The following is a 13,849-nucleotide window of genomic DNA, read 5'->3' on the forward strand; positions in this document are numbered from 1 at the left end:
GACAGATGTGATTTAAATAAGATACATTACCGGAAAACAAAACCAAAATTATATGTTTGACTTTGCATTAAAATGCATATTGTGAGTATAAAGACGTTTACAGCAAACTATAACCTAGACTGTAAAAAAAAAAAAAAAAAATCATAATTTTAAAAATGTGTGACCGTAAAAACCTGCTAATTGGTTACCTGTAAGTTCCCTTACTATACACAGTAAAATTATATTTATTTTAACAGATAATACCTGTAGTTGTACTGTAAAATACTATGGAATGTATGATTTTTTCAAGTAAAAAAAATAAAATAATTCAAGACAATATACTTGTACAGTAAAATATTATTCAAATATTTTTCTAAGTATGAATCAAAGTATAAATATTAAAGTATGATTGACCAAGTAAAGCAGTAAAAAAGATACCCAGAAATGATGCATCACATTTAATTATATTGTATTTAATAATTTAGTATTTGCATTTATTCTTACTATTATAATAATTTATGTTACTCATTTTATGTTACAGTTCACTGAATTATTCATGTCATAGGTTACCCGATGGTGTTATGCGTTTGTGTGCTACATATGCACATTCTATATTGTGTGTTTATTGACTATTATGGAAAGGCCATTTTTTTCTAAACGTAGGTTCATCGTGTGGTCTTCCATTTTACCACCTTTATTAATACGGTGCTCAAATTGAACAAATTAGACTATATTGTAGTTGTTCAATTGGTTGCTATACTATCAGTTAAGAAAATATACAGTTTAGAAAATATATGTTAAGAACTGCAAACTATGCAGACAACAAAATACCATCCATAATTGCTGAAACGTCACATTTTTAGGGCGAATTTCTGACAACAGCTAAATGTAGGCTAACTGTATATTGACAAAACAGCATGTCCTCAAAAAGAAAGAAAAAAAAAGAACAAATACAAAACAACACTAAAAGTTTGTATCGCAGAAAACATTTCGAGGCAGATCAGGTGAACTGTTGATGTGAATGAATAATTAGATGGTTCTGAGCGCCGAGCGCAAGTAAAGAAACGGTGCTATGATGCGCATTGATGTTTGACCAGAAAAACCGCTTTAGTTATCCACTATTTACCCTAAATATATTATCTGAGATGTTGAAATGTTGCCAACCCATGAACGTAGCAGTTTGCGGAAAAGTAAAAGCCATGGTTAAGCAGAATAGTTTCGGACGAAATGCCTGGAAACTACGGCAATGCAACTTACAAGTAGTCATTCATGTCCAAAACCAACACTTTTAACTTAACATGTGGATGTCTACTATAACCTATTCCTGGATTTAGACGGGTAAATGGACGGAATCCACCACAATAAATGCAATTGTCTCCATTAAAATCAGCCTACCTTATAAAGCATGATTTTATCCGTATATTTCAAGCACATAGAACACTTGTCCCCCTATCCTTGTTCATGCGCTCGGTGAAATTGCTGGGACGTAAAGATCCAGCGCCATTCCCACAACATGCTGCTCTACCGAATCGGTTCCATGCTCCTCTCCGCCCGCGGCTCCTCCGGACAGCATACTGACTCCCGTGTGGAGAGCTTAGTGCGCGCGCTCACTACTTTTTGTCGAAGTGATTCCCTCTGTTCCCCTTTCCACAGCTGAACCCACGTTTAAACCTTTAATTTACATCAAATTCACATTTACAAAATCCACTTTCTCCAGGGGTCGGAAAACTCGCCGAAAAATCCCAAAAATACATCCACGTCACCGCGTATCATATCATCATATACTTCGAGAAAGCCAAACACAAGAGTTCGTCGATTTATCTCCGAGAGATGTTTACAGAGCAAAACTGCGCTGGTAATGATCTGTTCTCTGCACACCTCCGTCCTCTCTCTCTCTCTCTCTCTCTCTCTCTCTCTCTCTCTCTCTCTCTCTCTCTCTCTCTCTCTCGTTCGGTCGATCCTCCCACACTGTCCTGAGTAAAGAGATTACAGGCTGGGGTGGAATGACACACATTTTAAGTTCCCCAACTCTGTTTAAGGATACGAGCTTGCTTTCCTTGTTGATATGTTTACATTTGACCATTTAACGTCAATGATAATCTAAATGAAATTATTCTACAATACATTTTATTTTATTTTATTTTTATGCATCTCCTTATTTATTCCCCTTTGTGTCGTTCCTATATCTTGCATTACTCTTTTTGCTCGTGAGAAAATGTAACTAGCTTATTTGATGAGGTGACAATTTCTTAAGAATTCGTAATGTGATTTGTACGAAAAGGTACGACTTTTAGAAAATAATAATAATAAAAAATAATAAAAAATAAATAAATTAAAGCATGAAAATTAACCTTAACCCCACCCCCTGAACCATAAAGAGTACGAATTAGCCACCAATTTGCCAAAACGTAAAATAGTAACGTGTTGCAAGTGTTGGTGGAGCACAAAAGTTTTTTTTTTTTTATGCAAATACAATATGTCCAGTCTCTATATTCAAAATCATCATCAATCATTCAAAAGTATTATAAAAGTGGTTTATACTTGTTTCTTCTGAAGTTATAAGATTTAAGTCGTTTTTCAGTGAAAGTGTTGACTTCCTAGTTCAGAGCACTCATAAAAGATGCAATGAATAATTTGAGTCAGATCTTTTGAATGAACTCAAAACTGAGGTAGTCCACAAACACACCCAGATTAATAGTTTTACCTTACCGTTACTTTCCCACTCTTAGAAAAAAAGAAAAAAAAAGTTTAACAACACTTTATTTTACATTATCCTTGTTACATAGGTTACATGTACTTACCATAGTAATAACAGTAAATTATGCATAATTGCATGCATCTGACCCTCAAACCAAACCCTAACCCTATAGTATAGTACATGTAGTTGCTTAATATTACTCAGTACGTAACTGTATAATTACACTGTAACAATGGCACCTTAAAATAAAGTGTAACCTAAAGTTCTATAGGGTTCTGTACAGATTATATACAATTTTAAAGACATATTTTTGCCAAGAATGTTATATAGCCTATTCATGTCTAAAATGATTAATTTTCATGTTTATTTAATGTATTCTCTAGTGATAAAGTATGAGCTGTTTAATTAATACAAATTAATTAATAAAATAAAATATATAGTAAAATAAAACCAAATTAAAAATAAATCTATAAAATTATTTATTCTAAGAATTCAGCTCTTTTTTGCAGTCTCTTTCAGACTAAGTCATAAATATTACATCCATATGTATACTATTGTTTTTAGGTGGCTGAGGCAAACTTAAGGGAATCTCTCTTTCTTTCTCTGTTTGAAAACCAAAGACAGCTGTCTTGCTGCCTGGTTAGTCATTGAAATGACAAGCAGCGTCTTTGTATGAAAGCACCTTCTAAGATAACTGCTTTCAGACAGTCTTCCAATAACGTCATGTCTAATAATGTACAACAAATTCAAGTAAGCTAAGAGATTTAAGCACATATACACACTTATGTCTTGCTTTCCTCCTACTACCGTACTGACAGTGAAAGCGTTTTTCAGCCACGTTTTTCGGACACAGCTTCTCTCTCCCTCTCTCCAAGCGTAGCATTCATTACCTATTCGCTCACGGGTGTGCAAGACGCACAGAATGTGCCGAGACTGCACTCTGTCAGACTATACATTTTAATTAGGGCCACATTACTGTAAACGCGACATGATATTTAAATAGTGGCCGACTAACAGTGAGGGGACAGCTTGACGTAGGCCTGTATCCAGTGGGAGGGAAAACTCCACACACTTATTAGGACCCGAATGATTTGGCAATCAATTTGCGATGGTTAGATGAAATGACAAGGAAGGGCAGAGAATTATAATCGTTGAACATTGAGAAATGAGAGTGTCTCCCGCCGTATTGAAAATAAATTGATCCTAGTATCCGAGTTCCATTGTATCATGTTGCGAAGAGCCCTTTTAGTGACTTTCCAGATGTCTTTTATATTTATTTTTATCTTCTAAATGTCAGTGATTGACTGCATCGTCCTTCCCGGTCCACAAAATTTAATTTCAACATAAATCCTGCCTGCCATACAGACAATGAATTATATACTGAACCCCAAAAAAATATGCATAAGTAAAATGACAGGCTGCTATATTTTATATGGAATCACATTTACTTAAAAACACTGTCTTGGAGTGTCTCAATCGGCTCCCTAGTTTTATAGTAAGTAACAAGGATATCAGCCTCTCAAAATTCCTGAGTGTCTATTTACACTAAGTGCAAATAGCCCGCCTTGTTGGTAGAGGTTATTTACACTAACTCCGCCCACTGACATCTGGTTGGGCCAGACAAAATTATGGAAGACGCTGCATTATTACAAGTGTCCATATATTTTTACATAGTGTAAATATTATCTATCGCTATTTGCCAATAGTGTCAACAGCTGTTGCCTAAAAATTCCCATATGAGCACTATATTGATTCATGTATCACAAATTGTGTCATGTATTCTTAAAGGGTCCAAACAAAAATGAGGGTTTGTAATTGATGACAGTTTTCATGTTCTTGTGTAGAACACGAAAGAAGATCTTCTGAAAAAGTCTGTTTTTATGTCCAAACACACACACACACACACACACACACACACACACACACACACACACACACACACACACACACACACATTACACACACACACACACACACACACACAAATAGTGTACAAACAATTTTAACTCAAAGTAAATGTCACAAATTACAAATATCAAAACACCTTAGATTAAAAGTAATTTTGAAGTAGAAAATCTGAAATAGTATTTTCTTGTAAAACATACCTTGAACATTCTTCAAAATGTCTTCTTTTGAGTTGGAATTACATGAGGGTGCAGATTTTTTTTTTTTTTTTTTTTTTTTTTTTTTTTGGGGCCAGTCGTGGCCTAATGGTTAGAGAGTCAGACTTGCAACCCGAAGGTTGTGGTTTCGATTCTCAGTACCGGCAGGAAAATGTAGGAGGAAATAAACAGTGCTCGCTTCCACCCTCAATAACCAACTGAGTTGCCCTTGAATAAAGCACCTAACCCCCAATCACTCTCCGGGCGCCGCAGCTGTTCAGGGAGTGTAGCCATGGCCTATAGAGAATGTGTGTGTTAACTACTCACTGCTCCTATTGTGCATTTACTAACTTTAATGCAGTTAAATGCAGAGGACAAATTCCGAGTATGGGTTACCATACTTGGCCTTCTCTGCATTTTCCCTCTTTTTTCCCTCTTTGAAGTACCCAATGATAAATGTAACTATAAAGTTTTAATAATTGGTTGAATTATTTGAGAACAGGGACATCCACAACACACCAATTAATGATAAAGACGTGGGAAAACGATATTGTTTGGAATCAAAACATCGAACCAGCTGACAAACAATAAAAAACATTGACAGCTAATCAGAATCCACGTGACTTCAAATAACTTAAGCATTTAAAGCAGCAGACAACATGACTGCAGTGTGCGCTTATAATAAACAAAACGATTTGCATTGGCGTGGATGACAATATAGTTATCGTTATTGTTATTGGTGTGGACGGGCCTTAAAGGGATAGTTCACTTTGAAATAAAATGTTGGTATGTTTTAGCTTACCTCAAGGGTTTCCGCAGTAGTTTCAATTTTTATATGTTTAGGTCAAACCGTTCTTGTCTGTCAGTCATATAATGCAGGTCTATGGTCACCACCTCAAAGAGCATGCACAGAGAAGTCCAAATTAAACAGTTCACCATCGTAAGTACACATTGATGGCCTAAGACATGAAACGAGTGGTTGTGTAGAGGTAAAAACAATATAAATACTGTTCGTTTTCTCACACAAACCTCTCGTTTCGTGTCTTAGGCCATCAATGTGTACTTATGATGGGGAATTGTTTAATTTGGACTTCTCTGTGCATGCTCTTTGAGGTGGTGACCATAGACCTGCATTATATGACTGACAGACAAGAACGGTTTGACCTAAAAATATCAAAATTGAAACTACTGCGGAAACAAAGACACCTACATCTTGGATGCCCTTGAGGTAAGCTAAAACATACCAAAATTTAATTTCAAAGTGAACCATCCCTTTAAATCTCTTAAAGGAATAGTTCACTTCAAATTGAAAATAAAATTCTGTCAACATTTACTCACCCTCAAGTTGTTTCAAACCTGGATTTCTTTCTTTTCCTGAACACAAAAGAAGATATTTTGAAGAATGTCAGTAACCAGACAGTTAATGGACCCCATTGACTTCCATAGTAGGAAAACATACTATGGAAGTCAGTGGGATCAACTGTTTGGTCATAGCGACATTCTTCAAAATATCTTCTTTTGTGTTCAGCAGAAGACATAAATTCATGTAACAATCAGGACACAATCATGTCACATGTAGGCTAATTGAATCAATTGTTTAGTGGATTGTGTCTTTGCTTACACCAGAATTTGTGTTCACAGCATGGAAAACTAGAGAGCAGAATGAGACGCAGTGCTACATTACCAGAATAGTTAGCAATACTTACAAAGTAGAAGGTTTTCTAAAGTATTTGCTCATGCCTTTCAGTTTCATTATACAGCAGTGGCAGGACACAATTTACAGCTCCTTTTATGCAAGTGAAGGAATTTCTTTTATTTTCTTATTGCTTTTAATGAACCACATGGCCCTTCAGCAGCCAGCTACTCAAACAAACAAATGCAGATCTACTGCACACAGGAGTTTTACTAGTCTGAAGTGTTCAAAGGGCTGCTACCAAAACTCATGTGTGATTTATATTCCTCATCACACCGTGAAAAGTGCACAGATCCTTTTTCTTAAGACCACCTACAACATACTATAATATAGGAACATTTGAACTGTTCAGACCTCTAATGCAGTATGTCCATATCCAAGACGTTTAATTGTTAAATATTTAATAGTTGAGACCAAACATTAACACTTTGTGGCTGAAAGCACATAGGTTTGTTTAATAGCAATAATAATAGTAATTTATAGAATGAGCAATAGAACAAAGGTTTACAAATGCTCAGTGTAATTTCAAGTTCAAGTCTCCTTTTATGAAATCTGAAATTGTAACATTGAACTTATCATTCATGTTTTTAACTTATTTTGTCTCAAGTAACCTGCATGCAGTAGTGATGTTACGTTTGTGAACAAATCATTGTTTTAGAATAAATGCTTAAATGCTCTTTTTGGAGTGTTGTAGCAGATCTGCACACATCGGATAATAAGGATAATAAGACTTGTTTTGCTCGTAAATGACTGTTTTTATTGTGAATTGGTTGAGTAATTGATTCAAAGACTAACTTCCCCAGACTTGTGGCCAAAAACAACATCATAAGTCACATGTCAAAACCTGCAGACAGGGTACATGAATTTGAATGAAACTTTTTGGATTTAAAATAATCGACTCTCTGAATCAAAATCCTCACCAATCAGTTTCAAAATTTCAGCAGTTTTGCCCCAAATTTGCCAACTTACAGGTTTCTAAATGTGAAATATGTACTTGCTGTAAAACAATAATCTGTATACAGTTGCTTAGATTAAACACTAACACCCTGTGGCTGATACCATCCCTATTTCCAAATAAATTATTCTACAAACGTGCATAAATAGTTTTGACTCATATCACATCATCTGATGGAAATGTTCCACTGCTGATAGATTTGACTGGAAATAGGTTTCAGGACACATTTATTCTGCTGGTTGAGCACTCAGTGGGTGTCTGGGAGGCAAAGCTTAAAATCTGGATCAAAGCCCTCGCTCACTGACCCCTCTGGACCCAATCCACAATCGGAGCACTACAGAGAGAGAACGGTGCCCACACACTCTCCTGACCAACATGCATATTGCACTTTACAGTATATGTGATTTAGTAGATTTCAGGGGCGTAACAATATATCGTATCACAATATATCGCAATACAAAAATGCAACAATATGTCATGGAGAGTGACACTATATTGTAGTTCACCCAAATTAAAAATTACTGTGTGAGGAAAAAATTCTGAGTTTTAGTGTCAGTACTACATTAAACTACTATATACAATGTTGAATATGATGCATAATAATGCAGTGGGGGAATATTTGTGGGTCCTGATAATGCCAAATGTTGTATGTTACCAGTAAAAAGTGGCCTGCATTATTTTAAATATATCTAGTCAGTGCAAGCATATTCGTCTAAAATAATTCTGTATCTTCAGCTTCAGAATCATGAATATTTTTATGCTGGTGTCACCATTGTCCTGCACTGTAAAAAAAATTGCTGTAATTATGCAGCTGTTTGCCAGTAACTTACTGTAGATTTAAATGTATGCTATTTACTGGCAACAGTTTGTTCAAAGTTAAATGAACATTAAACATTAACTAGAGTCTTTGTCTTTACAGAATAAAACTATAAAATAACAATCTAATGCAAAGCATTCTGGGAACCAGAAATCTTCATCAACCTTTTTCTGTTTTTCCTTCAGATTTTGGTTCCCAGAATGCTTTGCATGAGGCTGTTATTTTAGTTTTATTCTGTAAAGATAAAGACTTGTTAATGTTTAATGTTCATTTAATTTTGAACAAATTGTTGCCAGTAAATAACATCAATTTAAATCTACAGTAAGTTACTGGCAAGTAGCTGCCAGTAATACTGTAATTTCTACAGATTTTTCTAACAGTGTGTGCATTGGGTTAGCAGCACCAAGCCTATTTGTTTACACCCACAATGTAATAACAAATTTAGTATTTTAATCAACAGTACATTTTTTGTTAACCTTTTATCATATGTCTTGAAGTATTCAGTATCGTAATATGTATCGAATCGTGACATGAGGGTATTGTTATACCCCTAGTAGATTTGTATGTGTATGTATTGTAATTCTTTTCCAATTGCCTTTATGGCCTGTCTAATGACTAATATAATTAGTTAATAAGAAAAGAAAACAAAATGACTTTTGTGAAACATAATCCGTGATGGTTTTAGTATTTGCCCTGTGCTTGAAATGTTGCCATCCTTGAGATTTGTGAGCAGCTTAGCATAAGGACATGTATAAGCATAAGGACTAGGATAAGATTTTTTTTTATTTTTTTTTATTTAAGGGTTGATTCTTTCTTATTTCCTTTGCACTTACAAACACCTTTCCAAGATGGTCGAAAAAGCAAGTATGTAATGAGCCCCCAGCGTCTTTCACAAGAGGACAGTCAAAGTATGAATGTTTCACTCAGCCGAGCAAGACCGCTTCGGCAAGCTGTAAAAACAGGGTCTCGCAACAAGCCAGGCCTTGTTTTTTCCTGCCGACTTGGCGGAGAAAGACAGTGAGACAGAGGTCAGAGAGGCAGCCAGAGGATGGGTCTTATCCAGCGCCCTAATCCTGCCGGGAGCTCTGGCGTTTGAAGTCACATCTGCTGCGAATTTCCCTCCGTCGAGCTCAGGCAGGAGGAAGTCTTAAGTCTGAGGGGGGCGAGTTTCCCCTGGTGGTGCTGATACAGCTCAACCCTCATCCTGGGTCACCTGCACTGGACCTGTATTCACACGGCTGAAGGTTTTATTGTTCTCAGAGGAAGTGCTGATCTAGAATCAGATGTCCGACGTTGCTCCGTTGTGGATATGATTACACTGTATTGTGCGTTTTACATTATAGTTTTATTAAATATAGTAGTACTACAAACAGCGCATTTGGGTGTTTCTTCAACTACAGAACATTTCACAATTTACAGCAGTCCTTCAGCTAACATACAAACTATATCGTTATATAAAAAGACATGGCGACAGAGGACAGTATGCACTGTAAATACACTATTGAAAAAAAAAGAAAAAAAAAAACGAAATGAAAGACCTGATGAGTGTGAAAAGTGCTTATGAGAAAATGCTTTCTCATGATCCACACAATGGCCAAAAATGCCGTTTTATGATTTTAGTGACAGACAGAGTTGATCTTATCTATGGTTAGCACTCGTGTTCCTGACCTCTTTTCTGTACCGTGACCTTACTTATATGAGGTCTCAGGTGGCCAGTGGCTTCAGGTTATTTGTTTGTATGAGCGATTATTCGTGATTGGCCCAGGCCAATATCCAATATCCCATGGGCAATTCTTCACACATAAATGTATCTGCTTGGGTCTTAAGAAATGACGACTGGATATGCATGTTGGGGTTTAATACAAATTCAAGTCGCGTGAGCAGCTAATGAGCATTGAGGAAATTAGGCTGCATACAAGTCAATGGGTGGATCGGTTTTGTTGTAAATGAGGCACAGGCTCTCACACACACACACACTAATGGTCAATTTTGTTGTCAAAACTGCTCTCCTGTGCTCAGCCTACCATGAAAGAGAGAGAGAGAGAGAGAGAGATAGAGAGAGAATGTTTATTCACTCTCGAGGCTTTGTCAGCTTATTCCCTTTAGATCCCTAAAAAGACAACAGTAACTTGCAATGTGTCAAAACGTGGTGATGCTTGTACGTAAGCCGGTGTTTAGTGTGGTGTGCAGATGGAAAATGTATTTATACACTGCAGGACATCATGAACAAATCTCTGAAGTTCACAGACTATGTGCCAGCAGTCATTTGGCAAGAGCATAAGCCATTATGACATAATCTGTTTCAGTTAGACTGACAGGCAGAGTCAGAGAGGAGTCAGTGTCTGCCACACGTCAGCCTGAGCTTCTGTCAATCCAAAGACTGACAGAATTTTTCTTTTCTTTAAGAACCTTTTTATTTATTTTTTATGGGATACATCAATCCAAAAGAAGGAGATTTTTTTTTTTTTTTTCTGACTAAGAGAATATTTAGAAATCACCAGGAAAAATTTGCCTAGACTGAGACTTTGACTTAAGTTCATCTGGTTGTAATTATTCAGTTGAATAAATATTATACAACAGTTAGTACCAATCCGGACATTTGATTGGCTGAGCGACATTCCAAGAGTGCCGATACAGTCCAACTCCAGTTTTGTATCTGTTGTAGGACTCTTTCTGTGGGTTATTTCATTGGCGCCAGTAGGTGGCGATAAGTGACTTTACTAGTGAATCATTGAGTAATTTACTGAATCAATTCATTCAACACCACTGATTAATTCTTGGTAGGAACGTTGTTTATTTATTTATTTTTTATTATTTTTTCATGGCAAAATTAACTTTCCTGAAATTTTACTAACAAAAATAGAACAACAACAACAAGAGCAACTGTCTTTATGAGTAAGTCATTGAATCATTCACTCAATTCAAAAACATGTTCCCCTCTAGGCATATGCGCCGATTTATGTTTCTGCACACTCCATAAGCCACTCCATAAACTCGAGAACCCAAGCACCCATGGACTCGGTGCCTATGAATACAGGAATGAAACCAGTGACAGTTGAATCGTCAAATCATTTAACCAATTCGTTCATAAACACTCGCTTAAAAAAAATAAATAAAAAAAAACCACCATTACTGTGTGTTTTACTAGAGACTAATGGATTATTATGCCATGGCTTCATTTGGAACTCTATGGCAGAGTAAAGACGACAATATTTTGTCTCAATTGTAAGTTACTCAATATCTACTTCCTTGTTTATTGAATTTTAGGATAAAAGCGATATTTCGCCCATGCCACCGCGGATAATATAGCACTCGGCAATCAAATTAGGGGCTGTTGCACAGAATGCGTTTTGCATTCCAATTTGCTGCTTTTCCATTGTTTTTCTATTTAAAGGGATAGTTTACCCAAAAAGTGTCAGTTGCATAGGTGTCTATGGAGGGACGCTCTCAGATTGCAGACGTCTTACGTCTTTTGCAGCATCTCGCACATGACACAGCGTCCTAATAATGAGTTTTTAGATCTTGCAGTTTTATTTTCCCCCACACTGACCAAAGTCTTGTGTTTTTAAACTCAAAAAACACATTCTTTAATAACCCCTTTAGAAAACCTCTCACTTACAGCTCCAGCTCATTATTTCCATTATATTTGAGTCTAAGGCAAACAGTTTAGCTGATTTCAGGTTTTTTTTTTTTTTTTTTTTGTAGTGTGGTATTAGCTTTCATATGATGCTGTAACAATGAAACCATTGTTTTAAAGCCCTTAAGAACGAGTTTAGATGACTAACTTGCCACTTGGCCTTTCTGATAATCATCCACACTAAAATTCACTTTGGCAGGGTAATAATTCTGTTAATCTCAGATTACATCTTTAAAAAAATCAATTTCACACTTGAAAGCCATGTCTGATTTGGGTTTATTGCTTCAGACACTCCCATCACACAAGTTAGTGATTTATGTGCTGAATCTAATAGAGTCGCAGGATTATGTTCCACTTTTACGGTAATTGCTTCGTGTTTGCGCTGCCATTGTTTACAGTGAGTGAAAGTGTCTCAACAAGGGTGTGAACGTGAGATTGTTTATACAGCTTGATGCAGTCAGACCGCACTTTTTTTTGTCGGCTCTCCGACTTGCAGTTTTGTTGTTTACATTTTACAAATTGCCCAAATACTTCCCTTGCCTCAAGACAAATGTGATTCGGTCGAGATTAAGAAGTTCTGTTTTTTTTTTTTTTTTTTTTGGAGGCGCCTGTTTCGCAGTCCTCACGGGCTCATGGGATTGTTTGTTTATGATCCACCGCCATCGCATCCCTCATCTGCTAAATGTAAGAAAGATTCTCAAATAACATTTTTCCCTCATATGGCTTTACTCAGGCAAAAAAAAAAAAAAACCTTCATCCCAATCTGTACCTCCATCTGCTCCCTGCGGTTTAGCAGAAATCAGTTTGCTTCTCTTCTGTTCCACGCACAGAGCCGACATTTTTAAAGAGGAGTCTCGGATATCTCCCACGGAGACTCACTAGGAATGCTGGGATATGGTAATACTGGTGTTAAAACACACTCTGTGTGACTGGGAAGTGTGTTATGTTATGATCCTCACTGCACCGAGGGGGCCGCAGCGAGTGATGATGTAAAGTTTATTGATTTACGGGATCGATCGGCCCCTCCTGCGGCACGGCACCTCAGGAGGCATGTTGGTCCTCTGACAAACATTTTATTTTTTATTTTTCATCTTTTACTCTTTCTCAGTCTTTTTTTCAGTAGTTTTTTTAGTAGCCAGTCCGATCCCACCGCCTCGCTCAGAACAACTGAGGCATGACACGGCAAATGACTTTCAACCAGTCGCCCTGCACTCGAGAGAAACCGAAACAACCTTCTTTCTTACGACTGCACAGAGGGACGTTATGCTTTAGCTATAGCTATCCCTCAAAATAAGAAAGGAAACGAACAAGGAAAAATTAAAGGGAGCCAAGGTCAGTGTGTGCCTGGTTCCCTTTGTATAATTCATGCCTCACATCCTCCATTTTACTCATTCCCTCCCCTTCAGACGGTGGCACCTCAGATAAATTGCACTGTTCCAGAGAGCTGGACTTGAGCGTTCATGTCCTCATGTCACCGCGACTCAAGATGAAGAGATCACAAGCCTGCGTTCATTATTCAGAGAAGCTGGAGCGAGCCAGGTAGCAACACCTGAGTGAAACCTGAGGGTCAGGCTGAACACAGAGGTAGACGTTATCATAGCTCTGCTGGAAGACTGGATTAATGCATTAGAACTTAACACATGCAAAAAAAACCACACATAACTAGATATGCAGTGTCCCCTAAAAGTATTTTTACACTTCAGCAACACATTCAATGGATTTTACTGAATTAAAATGAAATAGATCAATAATAAAAAACTCACAATTTATTTCACAATTAAAGCCGCCCTGTGGTGAAAATCAAGCTTTTAATGTTGTTTATATGTCTGTGTGGTGTTTTTAATATGCTTTAAGACAAATCATGTGCAAATTCATAAGTCAACACCATTGAGTATTTTTTCCTTAAAACTGCTGTGAACCAAAGTCAGTCTCAAAACATGGTTTGAAATCGCTGGTGTTTCTGACGTC

At 36.8% G+C, this 13,849-nt stretch overlaps 1 protein-coding gene across 2 annotated transcripts in view; it reads right to left on the reverse strand.

Annotated features, from left to right (window-relative positions):
• flrt2 (fibronectin leucine rich transmembrane protein 2) overlaps positions 1-13,849 on the reverse strand; it is a 43,272-nt gene that overhangs the window by 9,105 nt on the left and 20,318 nt on the right. Inside the window, exon 1 of one of the 2 annotated variants that reach the window (XM_084432813.1) lies at positions 1,375-1,895. The exons of the other annotated variant lie outside the window; for it this stretch is intronic. The gene's annotated coding sequence lies outside the window, so the exon portion shown is untranslated. Of the gene's footprint in view, positions 1-1,374; positions 1,896-13,849 lie in introns of those variants that run through there. 2 annotated transcript variants of the gene reach the window in all.

Source organism: Rutilus rutilus (assembly GCF_951802725.1).
Source record: "Rutilus rutilus genome assembly, chromosome: 15".
NCBI classification, from domain to species: domain Eukaryota; kingdom Metazoa; phylum Chordata; class Actinopteri; order Cypriniformes; family Leuciscidae; genus Rutilus; species Rutilus rutilus.